The 17,378-nt window shown below is 47.4% G+C and overlaps 1 long non-coding RNA gene across 1 annotated transcript in view; it reads left to right on the top strand.

The window, feature by feature from the left end:
• Nucleotides 1-2,200: 2,200 nt before the first annotated feature.
• LOC126987156 (uncharacterized) overlaps nt 2,201-17,378 on the top strand; it is a 69,114-nt gene continuing 53,936 nt past the window's right edge. The window contains exon 1 of the long non-coding RNA XR_007740303.1: nt 2,201-2,261. This is a non-coding gene — a long non-coding RNA (uncharacterized LOC126987156). The remainder of the gene's footprint in view (nt 2,262-17,378) is intronic.

Raw genomic sequence — 17,378 nt, forward strand, 5'->3', positions numbered from 1 at the left:
CCAAGTGAATCAAGAAGGAGTTCCAGGGGGCAGCATGAGCCAAGAGAAGATGGCGCCACTATAAACACTTGCCTGCGCCATGACGGGCTGGGGCCGAATACCATCTAGGCCCCTCAAGCAAGCCTACCGGCGCTATAGGCAGTTCATTGAAGCGCCTGGCAAAAATATTAAATAATTCAGGCATGAAACATCATTATAAAACAACATGTATTTTGCTGCCTGATCTTCCTGGTTTCCATTGTTTTCTCCTCGCCCTACAACACTCGGCTCACAACTAACACTTCCCGGGCGGAGTGGAAAAAATTGGGCGGCTTTTCCGATACCCTACGCCCCTGTCCACCCAGCAGTGAATGGGTACCAGGTATTAATCGGGGGTTGTGTCCCGTCTCCTGGGGTCTGTTCCCTTCTCCTATAATTCCTTCCCCTTCTGTCTCTCTCCGGCATATGACCACAGATGTTGCGCCGACTAAACGAAACTTTCCAAGTCTTCCTCGTCCCTCATCTCTTCCTCTTTCTTCTTCGTTATCCATTTTTTCTGGAACTAATCCGATTCCATTCCCTGATATTCTGCTTATCGTCTTTCCAGTCCCTTAGTCTTGGTTTCATCACATACTTTTTTGCAATTTTCTTCCATTTTCTATTTCTTCTCCGCCTTCCTCGTCTTTCTCGTTATTTTCATCATCATCATTATCACCCTCGTCTCTCTCTCTGTCTCTCTCTCTCGTCTTTCCAATAACACACACACACACACACACACACACACACACACACACCCTAGGTAAATCCTCACAGAGCCGAGTAATTGATTCAGAATCAGTTTCGCTTGGACAGATGTGAACCAATGAGCCTTAGAATAGCCTTACCTTCACCTCTCTCTCTCTCTCTCTCTCTCTCTCTCTCTCTCTCTCTCTCTCTCTCTCTCTCTCTCTCTCTCTCTCCGTGTTGTTTTTAAGCTACGAGGGTAAACTTTTTTTTTTCTCCTTTCTCTTGCGGGTGCTTCGTGGTGCAGTGGTTAGCACACTCGGCTCACAACCGAGAGAGCCCGGGTTCGATTCCCAGGAAGAGTGGAAAAATTTGGGCGGCTTTTCCGATACCCTACGCCCCTGTCCACCCAGCAGTGAATGGGTACCAGGTATTAATCGGGGGTTGTGTCCCGTCTCCTGGGATCTGTTCCCTTCTCCTATAATTCCTTCCCCTTCTGTCTCTCTCCGGCATATGACCACAGATGATGCGCCGACTAAACGAAACTTTCCAACTTAGAATTATCATGTCGAGTCGTGTTGTTGTTCTTGTTTTATCATATTTTTTTTAATAGTCTTCATTTATCGGCTGTGGTACAATTTCTTTCTAGTGGTTGGAAAGTTTCGTTTAGTCGGCGCAACATCTGTGGTCATATGCCGGAGAGAGACAGAAGGGGAAGGAATTATAGGAGAAGGGAACAGACCCCAGGAGACGGGACACAACCCCCGATTAATACCTGGTACCCATTCACTGCTGGGTGGACAGGGGCGTAGGGTATTGGAAAAGCCGCCCAAATGGTTGGGCTACAGGACCTTTTGCATTCGTTGTTATTTTTGTTCTTGGCGTTGTCATCGGTTATTTTGTCGTTCCCATTTCATTTTAATTATTGGCCCTTTTTTTTTCCTGCTGCTGTTTGTGAATATTAACCAGGTAGCAGCGACGGGCTAAACTTGTGGCTTTACCGTGTAGCAGCGACGGGCCAAATTTGTGGCTTTACCGTGTAGCAGCGACGGGCTAAATTTGTGGCTTTACCGTGTAGCAGCGACGGGCCAAATTTGTGGCTTTACCGTGTAGCAGCGACGGGCCAAATTTGTGGCTTTACCGTGTAGCAGCGACGGGCCAAATTTGTGGCTTTACCGTGTAGCAGCGACGGGCCAAATTTGTGCCATGATATAAACCCCCCAAATAGATGATACATAAGCTAATCACAAATGCTTTTATATATTATGAAATGGTTTGTGTGAGGGGTGATTTTTTCTCATTTTTCTCGCTTGGAGGGACCATTAAGAAACATGATCCCCGCTGTTACCGTATTAATCTAGTTACATATACCATATATTAAAGATGTGGTAGTTATATAATATATAGTAACATTGTTTTATTTTGTTGCTGAGCTCTATAATATTTCATTTACGTGTGTTTGTTATAATTTATTTATTTATTTATTTAATATTTATTTTACGTCGTGGCCTATTGCGCCGGTAGGTTTCTTCCCGGTGGATCCTGATGGTCGGCCCAAGGTTTTTTCCTGGTGGATCCTGATGGTTGGCCCAAGGCTTCTTCCCGGTGGATCCTGATGGTCGGCCCAAGGCTTCTTCCCGGTGGATCCTGATGGTCGGCCCAAGGCTTCTTCCCGGTGGATCCTGATGGTCGGCCCAAGGCTTCTTCCTGGTGGATCCTGATGGTTGGCCCAAGGCTTCTTCCCGGTGGATCCTGATGGTTGGCCCAAGGCTTCTTCCCGGTGGATCCTGATGGTTGGCCCAAGGCTTCTTCCCGGTGGATCCTGATGGTTGGCCCAAGGCTTCTTCCCGGTGGATCCTGATGGTTGGCCCAAGGCTTCTTCCTGGTGGATCCTGATGGTTGGCCCAAGGCTTCTTCCCGGTGGATCCTGATGGTCGGCCCAAGGCTTCTTCCCGGTGGATCCTGATGGTTGGCCCAAGGCTTCTTCCCGGTGGATCCTGATGGTCGGCCCAAGGCTTCTTCCCGGTGGATCCTGATGGTCGGCCCAAGGCTTCTTCCCGGTGGGGCCTGATGGTCGGCCCAGCCCGTTCTGGCGCAGGCGAGTGTTTATAGTGGCGCCATCTTGCATTGGCTCATGCTGCCCCTCCGGAGATCATCTTTAATCCTAGAATTTAGAGTCCAGGTTGATAGGTGGTCTTCTGGACAGCATGTGGGTAGTTTTAAGCCACTCGGCGGCGGCTGAAAAATCCCAGCTTGGTGGCACCGGGCGGGGATTGAACTCGCGTCGTCCTGAACGCGGCGCCGTCACGTTATCTATTCTGCCATGCATGTTTTTCGAGAGAGAGAGAGAGAGAGAGAGAGAGAGAGAGAGAGAGAGAGAGAGAGAGAGAGAGAGAGAGAGAGAGAGAGAGGAGAGAGGAGAGAGAGGAGAGAGAGAGAGAGAGAGAGAGAGAGAGAGAGAGAGAGAGAGAGAGAGAGAGAGAGAGAGAGAGAGAGAGAGAGAGAGAGAGAGAGACCCTGTTTGTGAAAGGGTATCCCGAACGATTAAAACGCAGGACGAGAATGGGAAAGAAAAATATTTACACCTTCGAACCTCGATGAAAACAAAAATTCCCATGCATGAAAATCCTTCATAACAAACCACGCCAACCTCCTCCTTTGAAGCTGATTGAGAGAGAGAGAGAGAGAGAGAGAGAGAGAGAGAGAAGGAAAGTTGGAAAGTTTCGTTTAGTCGGCGCAACTTCTGTGGTCATATGCCGGAGAGAGACAGAAGGGGAAGGAATTATAGGAGAAGGGAACAAATTCCAGGAGACGGGACACAACCCCCGATTAATACCTGGTACCCATTCACTGCTGGGTGGACAGGGGCGTAGGGTATTGGAAAAGCCGCCCAAATTTTTCCACTCTGCCCGGGAATCGAACCCGGGCTCTCTCAGTTGTGAGCCGAGTGTGCTAACCACTGCACTATGAACTGAGCATGAACTGTACACTCAACCCCACCTTACCTCACCATCCATGGCTTTATCTAACCTCTTCTTGAATGTATCTATGGTATTGGCACCCACAACATGGCCCCCAAGCCTGTTCCATTCGTCCACCACTCTATTGATGAACCAATTCTTGCCTATGTCTTTGTTGAATCTGAATTTGTCTAACTTAAAACCATTGCCACGCGTCCTACCTGGCTCTTTTACTCTCAAAATCTCATTGACATCCCCTTTATTAAAGCCCTTCATCCATTTATAGACTTCGACACCCTACCCTCTTTTTCTTTGTTCGTTTGTTTTGGGGTGGTCGGAGTGGTGGTAGAAGCAGACCCAGGCCCTGGATCAGAGGGTTCTGTGTTTGAGCTCCTGGAACGTCTTGAGCCTCACGGAGGATCACCAAGTGCCTTACTTTCCAAAAGAGGCCCGATGGTTGTGAGACTGAGACGAGTAGGACTGGCAGTGGTGAGATCAGTAGTGAAGGGTATTGAGAAATGGTGCCCATCTTAATTAGCCCGTCCGCTGCGATTGGCATGGATTTTGCCTTCACTGGTAGCCTGGTAACATAATACTCCCAGGTCTTTCTCTGTCTCTGTGGTGGATAGTGGAGTGTTTCCCATGTGGTATTGGTGTGCTGGATATCCCTTCACTGGTCGCCTGGTAACATAATACTCCCAGGTCTTTCTCTGTCTCTGTGGTGGGTAGTGGAGTGTTTCCCATGTGGTATTGGTGTGCTGGATATCCCTTCACTGGTCGCCTGGTAACATAATACTCCCAGGTCTTTCTCTGTCTCTGTGGTGGGTAGTGGAGTGTTTCCCATGTGGTATTGGTGTGCTGGATATCCCTTACTGGTCGCCTGGTAATATAATACTCCCAGGTCATTCGCTGTCTCTGTGGTGGATAGTGGAGTGTTTCCCATGTGGTATTGGTGTGCTGGATATCCCTTCACTGGTCGCCTGGTAACATAATACTCCCAGGTCTTTCTCTGTCTCTGTGGTGGATAGTGGAGTGTTTCCCATGTGGTATTGGTGTGCTGGATATCCCTTCACTGGTCGCCTGGTAACATAATACTCCCAGGTCTTTCTCTGTCTCTGTGGTGGATAGTGGAGTGTTTCCCATGTGGTATTGGTGTGCTGGATATCCCTTCACTGGTCGCCTGGTAATATAATACTCCCAGGTCATTCGCTGTCTCTGTGGTGGATAGTGGAGTGTTTCCCATGTGGTATTGGTGTGCTGGATATCCCCTCCCAAGGTGCAGGACTTTACATTTTTCTTCATTGAATTTTAACAGCCACTTTTTGTTCCATTCCTGTAGCTTGGTGAGGTCTGACTGTAGGAAATCCGCAGTCAAGGGGTTAAGGGGGTAGCTATAGCCATCTCTAGTTAACTGATAACTGTTGCTGAGGCCATTCTGGTTAATTAGTGTGTGGTGCACGTTTTCCTGAAATGTGTGAAACTGAACAGGAGATGTTTTACACCAAACTCGATTTCGTTTGAGACCAGTGACCCCTTCGGAGAACACTCACTGTCTTGAGTGACTCCTACTCCTGTATGGCAATCCTGCACCATTCTCCCTGACTGGAGGATGGGGCTGTTCGTCCGTATCTGATCAGGGGAAAAATGGCCTGTACTGCAATTACTGTGGTATTAGGCTGCATTCACACGAGACACTTTTTAGTGGTCAGTGGCCGCCACAAAATAATGGTCAAAATAGAACACACACATCTCTATGGGTGCATGCACACGGGACACTGTTTCGTGGTCACCACAAAACAGTGGCGAGTTGTGGCGGGCGGAGCCATTTTCCGACCACGCCACTGTGGCCGGGGATATATGCCGTTGTTTCAAAAGGCAGCGTGCACACGAGCCCCTGCCACCACCCTGCCGCCACCCTGCCACCCGCCAATTTCCCTCTGCCTTGACACTGACCTTTTGAATTTTAACTGTCATAATGATGTATAAGTATGACCTTCACGCATAACTTGTGTTCAGGACATGATGCATAAGCTCTTACATGCTTTCAGAATTAATGTTTCATTTTGTTTCACAGTTTTGCATATTAATAGATTTCTGGTGTGGATTAACTGCTGAATGTGGTGGTTTTATTTACCCGGAAGTAGAAAGTGGAGATGCTAGGTAACCGCAAAGACTGCTGAATAATGTCAATAAATTACATCTAATGTGACTTTATATTCTTCATGTTCAGTCTTACATTAAGATTACCGCAAGTCTCTCTTCTGCTGGCACACACTTCCTCGTGTTGGTGTCCTGCCGTGTTATACGTGGACCAGTTACTGTCATTAGATGATTTTAAAGCTGTCCTGCGACTTCCTGAAGCAGTCAAAAAACTTATCAGGGAGCTCTTTTAGCTCTGTTAATGATGTGTGGAATACTACACGCAGTAGTCTGTTGCTAACTATGGGGTGAACCCAGTACTTTCTTCTGCTCTTTTTGCCAAGAGAGCACAGACAGCTGCTGCCTCTACGAGACCCATAACGCCACGTACTGACCTCATTAGTAGCCGCCACCGAGTGGCTAGTGTGCACACTACTACTACTACTACTCACTACTACTACTACCACTACTACTACTACTACTACCACTACTACTACTCACCATTTTTCGAGGCGACCATTTTTTGTGGTGGCCACTTTTTGTAGAGATGACACGATTGCCTTCAGTATACCTTCCTTTTACAACGTGTAATGAACGTGTCGTTACCTAGGTCATCTGGTTATTAAGAGTACTGTCTTGCTGCCCCACCCCCCGCCCCTGGACCCTCGGGATCTCCAGCACCGCCGTGAACGCCCCGGGGGAGCCGAGGCGCTCTGCATGCCGGGACCCCTGGGCCCTGAGCTCGCCAGGGAGACCTTGGGCCCCCTGACGCTCCCCAGCCCCGCTGAGGCGAGGGGGGTTGGAGCAAGACTTGACTCTTAAACCACCAGACGAGAATATTAAGTTAATCGAAACTACCGTGAAGGCGCCGATCACGGAGTTTGTCGGATCCGGGATGGCAGGACGAAGGGCCGAAGGAACGTGACCGATCATCCTAAGAATGACCTTGGGATGGTTTTCGGGGCAGCATCCGTTTCCCTCTTATCCTTAGTGCTTCTTATTTTGCATGTTCCTTTCTCTCTCTCTCTCTCTCTCTCTCTCTCTCTCTCTCTCTCTCTCTCTCTCTCTCTCTCTCTCTCTCTCTCTCTCTCTCTCTCTCTCTCTCTCTCTCTCTCTCTCTCTCTCTCTCTCTCTCTCTCTCTCTCTCTTAATATTGTAGTAGTAGTAGTAGTAATAACAGTAGTAGTAGTAGTAGAAGTAGTAGCAGTAATAGCAGTAGTAGTAGTAATAGCAGTGGTAGTAGTAGTAGTAGTAGTAGTAGTAGTAGTAGTAGTAATAGTAGTAGTATTAGTAGTAGTAGTAACAGTATTAGTAGCAGCAGTAGTAGTAGTAGTAGTAGTAGTAGTAGAAATAGTAGTTAGACCAAATCTGAGTGTTGTTTCGTGTCTGTTAGGTCTTGCTTGGGAGGCGGTGGCCGAGTGTTTAGCGTGCGGGCGTTGTGAGACCGTTAACCTACTGAGTCCCGCCCATGCACGCTGACAATTTTCAAGCATCACCGAGCGGCGGAAGATCACCCACGTGCTGCCCAGACCTTCAACCAATCCTAACCTCAGCGAGTTCGGTCAAGAGGAGCGTTGCCAGATTATCGTATTCACCACATCGTCTTTATCACTTTTAAGCCTCAAACTCTCGTACCTACACAAATAACGATACAAAATTGAAGTTAGCGTTAAAACTCCTATTTATCGATGCTTGTTTGTTTGTTTTTTGCTATAGTTATCGGTCAGAAACTACGAAAATGCAATGCGCTGAGTACGATAATTTGGCAACGCTGGTCAAGAGGAGCACCGGGGGCAACATGGGCCAGGCAAGAGTCATACATGCCACTAGGGCTGGGGTCGCTCAAGAGACGCCCTCAAGAAAGCCTACCGGCGCTAAAAAGTAAAATAAAAAAAGTCCCGTCCACGATCTGCCACCTGTCCGCACGCCACGCGCAAGTTCACTGACCTTTATGAATTTTAACTGTCGTAATGATGTATAAGTATACGCATAAATTGTGTTCAGGACATGGTGGATAAGCTCTTACATGCTTTCAGAATTAATGTTTCATTTCGTTTCACAATTTTGCATATTAATAGATTCTGGTGTGGATTAACTATTGAAATGCATGTGGTGGTTTTATTTACCCGGAAGTAGAAAGTGTAAATGTTATGTAACCGCAAAGACTGCTGAATTATGTCAATAAATTACGTAATACATCTCATGTGACTTTATATTCTTCATGTTCAGCCTTACATTAAGATTACCGCAAGTCTCTCTTCTGCTGGCACACACTTCCTCGTGTTGGTGTCCTGCCGTGTTATACGTGGACGTTACTGTCATTAGATGATTTTAAAGCTGTCCTGTGACTTCCTGAAGCAGTAAAAAAACTTATCAGGGTGCTCTTTTAGCTCTGTTAATGATGTGTGGAATGTTTGACGCAATATATAATCTGTTGCTAACTATGGGGTGAACCCAGTACTTTCTTCTGCGCTTTTTGCCAAGAAAGCACAGACAGCTGCTGCCTCTACGAGACCCATAACGCCACGTACTGACCTCATTAGTGGCCGCCACCGAGTGGCTCGTGTGCCGGGTGCACCTACTCACCATTTTTTCGTGGCGACCATTTTTTGTGGCGGCCACTGACCACTAAAAGTGTCTCGTGTGAGCCCAGCCTTACGCTGCGTAGTTTGCCAGGCAAGATGTTCGCCAATCTATTTATTTTTCATGCAGATTTGCAAGCAGCTCCTGAAGCTACGTACCTGAGCTGTCTTGTTAAGGCGGCAACTGACCGTATGTTAGCGCTTCACTTTTAGTTGAGTACCGACGTAAGTATCGACAGTGGAAGCTCGTAGCCTCTGTCGATCGAAAGAAGGCGTTTGATTATATGTATCGCATTGCACTGCAATGACCGTTAGTCTTTTGACTGACCTGTACTCTGGGACTGAGAGCGCTGTTAAGTGTGTATGTGTGGGGGGAAGGGGCATGTCCAGCTTTTTTCTTGTGAACACGGCAGTGAGCCGACGATCCAATAGCTCTAGCCGAGCCATTACAGGCTCTGGTGATGGGTCTCGAGACACTGCACGCGGAGGCAAAACCCTTGGTACTCCAAGTCTCCTGGGCAAGGCCAAGATACAGGCTTTCGGAGGCTTACTAGATGAAACACTACAGCTAGTAGGGCATAGATTTCTTGGAAAATTTCACATGCTTTAGCAGCGTAGTGCAGAACAACGTCAGTGATGTTTTCTATAATCTCTACAGCCCTGAACCCTCGGAATACATGTGGACCTGATAAAAGTTCCTCCTATTTTTCTCTGCTTGGCCCATGGTGCCGGCAGGCTGTTTTGACGCCGGTAGGCTCTTCTTGGTGGTATGTCCCAGCTTGTTAGTGGCGCGGTAAGTATATTGTAGTGGCTCCTTTTTATATGCCTCTTGCCGTCTCCCAGAACTCCACTTAAGTATTTTTTTCTTAAGTCCGTGTTGACAGGGGATCATCAGCATAGTGTCATAGTGTATGGGTTATCTCTGTCCAGTCGGCGATGGGTGAAAACTTTCAGCTTGCAGCGACTAGGCGACTTAAACACAAGCCTTCGGATCACCACGCCAGCACGCAAACCACTCAGCAGCCCTGCTTGGTCAAACTAGCCCCTGTCAAATCTCACGTCGGCGTTACACAAGGCGGCGAAGTGCTAGGATCCGGTCAATTGCTGACAACTGCTGTGAACCCGCATTGCTCAGGTCTCTGAAAATTTAGCAGATGAGATCGAATTCGCATAAAAATCAGATGAACGATCACTATGCCGGGCACACTAAGCAGCGTAATACCACGGTAACTGTTGCAGTCCTGTCCCCCTTTCTTCAGTCAAGAGGAATGGCACCGGACCGCCACAAGGCAAACAGCACCGCACTCCTGGCTTTTAGCATCCCAGCAGATCCCAGCTGCCTTTGCACCCATTAGTGGATAAACAGCCGCCATCTGCAACCCAGCCAGAGGGAGCTGTCCGCTTGGGGACTCTGTGGTGTACAACTACCCAAAGTACTCGGCCCAACGACCCCGGTACCCATCAGCCTCAATACTATCTGCCCATCAGTCGTTTGGATTGTACTCGTCTGAGATATGGATTTGGAACGGAACTCTTTCAGAGCTCTGGAGGTCATTTGCATTCAGACAACCCTCGATTTCCTCAGTTCCTTTGGGGAGGCGGTGGCTGAGTGGTTAGCGTGCCGACCCCGCATTCCGCCGCCCTGTCGATGATGCGAGTTCGAATCCGCCGCTAACCACCTGGGATTTTTCAGTCACCGCCGAGTGGCCTAAGACTACCCACATGCTGTCCTGAAGACCACCCATCAACGCGGACTCTAGAAGAAGCTGTGCAGCGCAAGTGAAATCAAGAATGAGCTCCGGGGGGCAGCATGAGCCAATAATAATGGCGCCACTATAAACAATTGCCTGCGCCATGACGGGCTCGGGCCGACCATTCAGGCCCCAATGTAAAAGCCTACCGGCGCTATATGGACACCTGACATTTCTTATTCTCTTCCAGAAGGGTTCACGTCCTTTCACTGTAACCTCTGAACACATTTTCCCTCATGTGTACCAATTTCTTCTAACGACGTGAACATTTTCAAGACGATGATATCAAGACACCTTCCAGACCGAATTTGAGCTTCCTATTTGACTTTGATAATCTCTTAGCGGGAGTGGGCTATAACGTGATTTTTATTTGTTTTTTGTTTCATCTTAGGGTTGCCTCCTTTGATGAGAAAAAAGCGATTGGGGGCGTGGGTTACCAAAATGATGCCATATTCGTTACTACAAAGATATGTTCCTCTCATATATCTCTTTACAGGTTTATCGAACTACGAAAATCCAAGTTACCGTAATTTAACAAACACATACATACGATATTTATAAATCCTCTTTTGAGATATGAAACAAACTGTTCATTCAGAAATAGCAGGAGTGTGGAGTCAGTTAAAAGTATCCGACTCTGACTGAAGGGGCCATCACACTGGGCATACAAGTAAAGGAAGTGCAAAAGTAGTCTCCCCACAACATACTTCACCATGGAAACAGATGGCGAGTGACAAAAAAAAATAAAAAAAAAATAAAAAGATAAAGCAACGCGTAAACTTATGAAGAAAATTCGAAGTCCTTCAGTTATAGAAGAAACAACAAGGAGATCAGAAGTGAGATTAGACCTTTCCGACAGCATAGGTAGTCGACTAAAGGGGCTATTACACTGGGCAAATTTTCCGTGGATCTTCAGTCAAACCACGATTTCCGCTGGCGTGGTTCTCATTTGCTTCTTGTTATTGCTGCTGCTGATGATGATGGTGAGTAATACCGTCGTCCTTCGGTGAAATCTACCGTAGCTTTGGAAGATCGTGGACACGTCAGAAAACCCCGGAAATATGAGAACCACGCCAGCGGAAATCGTGGTTTGACTGAAGATCCACGGAAAATATGCCCAGTGTAATACCCCCTTTAGACTTCAGGAAATTTTAAGGTTGTAACTCCGACTCCACCCTTCTGCCCCTCCTCCTCTACTGCAGTACATTTTTTGTATGTGCTGCTTGTAGCGGCGGTAGGCTCTCGTGAGAGGCCTCTTGAACGTGTGTGAACGAGTTGTCTTGACGGCACTGTGTGTGTGTGTGTGTGTGTGTGTGTGTGTGTGTGTGTGTGTACGAGTTGTCTCGACGGCAGTGTGTGTGTATTTACCCAGTTGTAGTTTTACAGGGCCTGGGCTTACGCTCGTGTGGTCCCGTCTCCGTATCTATAATTATCCAACTTTTCCTTGAAACTTTGCACACTCTTCGCCGATACCATTTTCTCACACACACACACACACACAAAAAAAAAAAATCAATGTTCCCGCCATCACCCATAAAGCCTGAAATGTCCGCCAACAGGAGCTCCCACGTCAGCTAAGTTCTCCCACAAATTCGTTGGAATTCCCCACGAAGTAGCAAAACTGACCTAACAGTTATATATCACGGCAGTAACGGGATGGGATCGTCCAAGTTCGTGCTCAAGAAAAAAAAAAATCCCTACTACATTAAACGATAAAATGAAGGGTATCATGATGAGGCTTGTTTGGTCGGCCCCAGACAGTTAGTGACGCAGACGTGTTTATAGCCCCGTTCACACTGTGCCGACTCTGCGCCACGACTACCCACGACTCTAGGGTACACGAGGCCTTGGGTGTTGATGTGAAAGGGTCGGGCATGTCTTGAAAGAGGTCTTGAGACTGTTGCCGAATGTTGCGCCGACGTCGTGACGGGAGTCTGGAGTCGTGAGGGTTAGCAGTTTAGCACGACATGCTGGCAACTAGTTGGCCGAATGTCGCAGACAGTCGGCAAGACACCAAGACCCCAATAAAACCTTCCTCCCCTTTTTGGAGCGTGGGAACCAACTTGTCAAATGGAAAAGTCGCCGGGTTGTCGTGGCCCAGAGTCGGCACAGTGTGAACGGGGTTTAAAAGCAGCACCATTCTTGCTAGGTTCATGCTGCTTCTCGGAACTCTACTTGATCCTTTGTAGAAAGTTTCGTTGGAGTCCGGGCTGCTAGGTGGTCATCACAACAGCATGTGGGCAGTCTTATTAGGCCACTCAGCGATGGCTGAAAATCGTCCGTTTGTAGCGGCGGGCACAGGACTTCCCGGGTCCTCCAGGACACTCCAGCACGTTTAACACCCACACCGCCTCCCTAAATCATTTTGGTAGTGATGATGATGTCATTGGGAGGGATGTTGGGGAGGCGGTGGCTGAGTCGACAGCATGACGGCGCTGCGTTCAGGAGGACGCAAGTTCAATCCCCGCCCGGTGCCACCAAGCTGGGATTTTTCAGCCGCCGCCGAGTCGTATATTACGCGGTGAATGTGGGCCCAGCACGCTACCACTCAGCCATCGCTTACCTGCACATTTTCCCTTTTCTCGGAGCTCACGATGTCACACTGATTCGGAAATTTATCAATTTATTTTTGCGCTTTTCATAAAGCCTATATTTTTTCATGTGTATAGTAAAGATCATAAATACAGATATTTTTACATAGCAAACACATATATGCATATAAAATGGGGAGGCGGTGGCTGAATGGATAGCGTGACGGCGCCGCGTTCAGGGCGACGCGAGTTCAATCCCCGCCCGGTGCCACCAAACTGCGATTTTTCAGCCGCTGCCGAGTGGCTTAAAACTACCCACATGCTGTCCAGAAGACCACCTATCAACCCGGACTCTAGATTCTAGGATTAAAGATGAGCTCCGGGAGGGCAGCATGAGCCAATGCACGATGGCGCCACTATAAACATTGCCCTGCGCCAGAACGGGCTGGGCCGACCATCAGGCCCCTCCAAAAAACAAGCCTACCGGCGCCACAGGCGAAGATGTAAAAGAAAAAATAATAATAATAATAATTATCACTAATACCAAAATGATTTTAGTTAATATTTCCTCTCGTAAGCTTACATAATCATTTTGTATTTACTTCTACAATCCTTGGCGTAGCATTTGCAGAGCGTGTGGGTAGAGAATACATTTATTAATTTCTGTAACTGCATCCTCTTCTGCATCCTGATTCGCTTAATCGTTTGAAAGTTCAAGGGCAGCTCAGGATGCTTAGCCAGTGAGAATTTGCAAAGGAATATGTGCACCATTTTCTGTTATCAAACCTAAGGGAGGAGAGACTGGAATAGTGGTGGAGTAAGCTGTGTCATGTACGGCTATATAGTTAACCTGCGCAATAAAAGGCAACAAGGCGGCCCCGGTAAGGGATAACATAATATTTTCCAAGGTTCCTGCAATGAAACGTCTTGTCTCTGCATAAGGACTCCGGGCCACGACTACCCGCGACTCTAGGGTTGGTATAATAAGGCACATTCCCTCCTCACATCAGCTGTTTCTAAAGGCCAAAGAGGGGGTCAATCAGGTTCTAATGAGTGTTTTTTTAGGTTCACGGTACAGAAGAAGGATAAAACTACCACCAGGGTCATAAAACTACTCCTGGAAATGCCCACAACTCCTACGAAAGCCTTGTCAAATATGTGTTTCTTCAGGTTCATGGTACAGAGGAAGGATCAAACTGCCACCAGGGTCATAAAACTACTCCTGGAAATGCCCACAACTCCTACGAAAGCCTTGTCAAATATGTGTTTCTTCAGGTTCACGGTACAGAGGAAGGATCAAACTACCACCAGGGTCATAAAACTACCCCTGGAAATGCCCACAACTCCTACGAAAGCCTTGTCAAATATGTGTTCTTGGGCGGCGAAATGTCTTATAATACGACTCTAGGGTACACGAGGTCTTGGGTGTTGATGTGAAAGGGTCGGGCATGTCTTGAAAGAGGTCTTGAGACTGTTGCCGAATGCTGCGCCGACGTCGTGACGGGAGACTGGAGTCGTGAGGGTTAGCACGACATGCTGGCAACTAATTGGCCGAATGTCCCAGACAGTCGGCAGGACACCAAGACCCCAATAAAACCTCCCCCCTTCTTGGAGCGTGGGAACCAACTTGTCAAATGGAAAAGTCGCTGGACGGTGCATTTTTTTACAATCTTTCAGGAACAGCACAGGTTAGTTAATAATACCCGTGCCGCATGGGAAAAACATTGTGGTGAGGGGAACCTCTTGAGTTACTGATTAACTAAGAGAACTAAATAGGGGCGCTGATTACAACTTCATCAGGAGCAACCTCATCCCTGCATAGTTCAGCCATGCCACCATGATCCTTCAAATACATGATCTATTCTTCGAGAAGCTGATCTGTTGATAAATAAGTGAACGGACTTCCAAGAGAGTGTGACGTGTAAATAGATAGCTAAACGGAATGTCTGACTTGGCAATAAAAGAAGTCTCCCATTGGCATTAGACGGATATAGTGTAAGAGATTTATCATGATTCAAATGGTGTTTTTGTGAATTTTCTCCTCTTTACATACGGTACCACACTCTGATACCTTAACCGACCTTTCATCTCCTTTCCCCATCTCATAGTCCACTTCACCCTCTACCCCTTTTTCTTCAGTCCTTCACTCACACTCCCCGGCCTCTTTTCTAACTCCGTACTCCGTTTCCCTTCTCCTGGTCTCCCATCCTTCTACCATTCCAGTGCAGATCGGTTTCTCCCTCACCCCAACCTCCCCTCAAAGTTCCCCTCTTTTCCATTCTGCTGGACACCATCACCCACTCTCCCAACAACCCCAGCCTCCCCTTGCCCACAACTCGGAACCCTTCTGCCACAGTGCTTTTTTTTTTATATCTCGTTCCCCTCCCCCTTTTGTAGGCCTCAAAACAAATTACCTACGAAAAAATTAGAAAACGGAAGCGCGAGCATTGAAATGAAGATCTCAAATGATGCGAACAGGAAACCCAAAATGATCTTTAGTTAATATGAAGCTCAAAATTGTATATATCTATATCTATATCTATCTATCTATCTATCTGTCTATCTATCTCTATCTATCTATCTATCTATATATTTAGCCATTAATAGGCAACGAGATGCTAGTTAGCTGCGATAATGATAAGGCTTGGATCCTAAGCTCAACCTTCGGCAAAGTCTTCACCGAGGAAAACACGTCGAAGGTCGCTGCTCCAACGACAACAGTCCAAGGTCGTGACGAACAACAAGCTGCCATTACAGAAACAAAGACGTGCGAGGTGCGTAAGTCAGTATAAAAAAGGAAAAATTTGGAAAGTTTCGTTTAGTCGGCGCAACATCTGTGGTCATATGCCGGAGAGAGACAGAGGGGGAAGGAATTACAGGAGAAGGGAACAGACCCCAGGAGACGGGACACAACCCCCGATTAATACCTGGTACCCATTCACTGCTGGGTGGACAGGGGCGTAGGGTATCGGAAAAGGAAAAGTTGGAAAGTTTCGTTTAGTCGGCGCAACATCTGTGGTCATATGCCAGAGAGAGACAGAAGGGGAAGGAATTATAGGAGAAGGGAACAGATCCCAGGAGACGGGACACAACCCCCGATTAATACCTGGTACCCATTCACTGCTGGGTGGACAGGGGCGTAGGGTATCGGAAAAGCCGCCCAAATTTTTCCACTCCGCCCGGGAATCGAACCCGGGCTCTCTCGGTTGTGAGCCGAGTGTGCTAACCACTGCACCACGAAGCCCCCCATAAAAAAAAGGATCCAAATAAGTCTCCTGGTCACGACATCTACCCCCGCGAGTACTAAAGGAATGTAGCGCTCAACTGGTGACTTCTATAACCTTGCCTGAGCCAGAATCCCTCTATCGTGGAAAAAAGCAAACATTACCCCAACCCCAATCTTCAAAAAGTGAAACAAAAAGAAAATATGTTAATCGGAGGTTGCCGAGTGGTCAGCATGCGGGCGCGGTGAGCCAGGAGACCTAAGTTCGAGTCCCACCGATGCATGCTGATAATTTTCAACCATCGCCGATTGGTGGAAGATTACTCACATGCTACCCAGGGCCCATACTTATAAAGCTAACACCTCGTCTCAGGCTCGTCTTAAGAGCCCAAACCGGCCCTGTGGAGCTGGATGTGAATCTGAGACGCGGCGCGAGTAGCTAAAGTTGGTCCCGGGGGCTCGTCTGAGGCTCGACCTTAAAATGTAAACATTGCCGGGTGTTGCCAGACAGCCAGCGTGCCTCATCAAAATCGTTTTACATTCAAACGCTCACTACAGGCTTACAACACCCTTTTATAATGGATATGATGTACTACTACTCAATATTTTCACCATTTTAAGGTATTCTTACCCAGTAATTTTCATATGAGATAACTGATCTCGCCGTTGTTGGCAACTTTACTTTCCCCACTACCCAGGTCTTCAGTCAATCCTAGCTTTAGGGACTTCGGTCAAGAAGAGAACCTGGGGGCAGCATTGGCCAGGCAAGAGTCTTATGTCACGGCAGCCACTATTAAATAAAATTCGCCCGCGCTACTAACGCTCTGGGGTCGTTCAAGAGACCCCTCAAGAAAGCCTACCGGCGCTATAAGCAGCACCTAAAAACAATTATAAAAAAAAATGTTAAGGACAAGATAACTGGTTCCTCGATGCCAATAATTTAATATCTGATAATTGCCATGATATCCGTAGTAACAGATCTTGCCTAACAAAACTACTAACCTTCTTTAACGATGTTAATGCAAATTGGGATGCCCGAGCACCCTGTGATATGATGTATTTAGATTTTCGAAATGCGTTCAACAAAGTCTTCCATAGAAGGCTTATCTCATTATGGCGCTTCCATGGAATAAGCAAACACCTATGCATGTGGATCAAAGTTTGGCTCGAAGGCTGGTAACAACAAGTTGTTATCTAAGTCTATATATATACCAAGTCAAGTCACTCTGCTTCAAAACTGTGACCGGTACGCGCAGGAGGCGGTTTTGGGGCGGAGCAGCGGGATGACGTCACTTGGAGCTAAAAAAAAAAAAAAAAACGCCAGTTCAGGGGTGACTAAAGTTGGGGCCGTGTGTGCACTCTGGATGTGCATTCTCGCCTTTTTTCACAGCGCGTTCAGGCAAGCCACTGACGAAAAAATGTCTTTTTTTATTGTGCTATTGCGTGACTGTAATTTCAATGCCTACAAACGGCGGTGTGGGGTGTGAGGG

This window comes from Eriocheir sinensis, chromosome 6, assembly GCF_024679095.1.
Source record: "Eriocheir sinensis breed Jianghai 21 chromosome 6, ASM2467909v1, whole genome shotgun sequence".
Taxonomy (NCBI): domain Eukaryota; kingdom Metazoa; phylum Arthropoda; class Malacostraca; order Decapoda; family Varunidae; genus Eriocheir; species Eriocheir sinensis.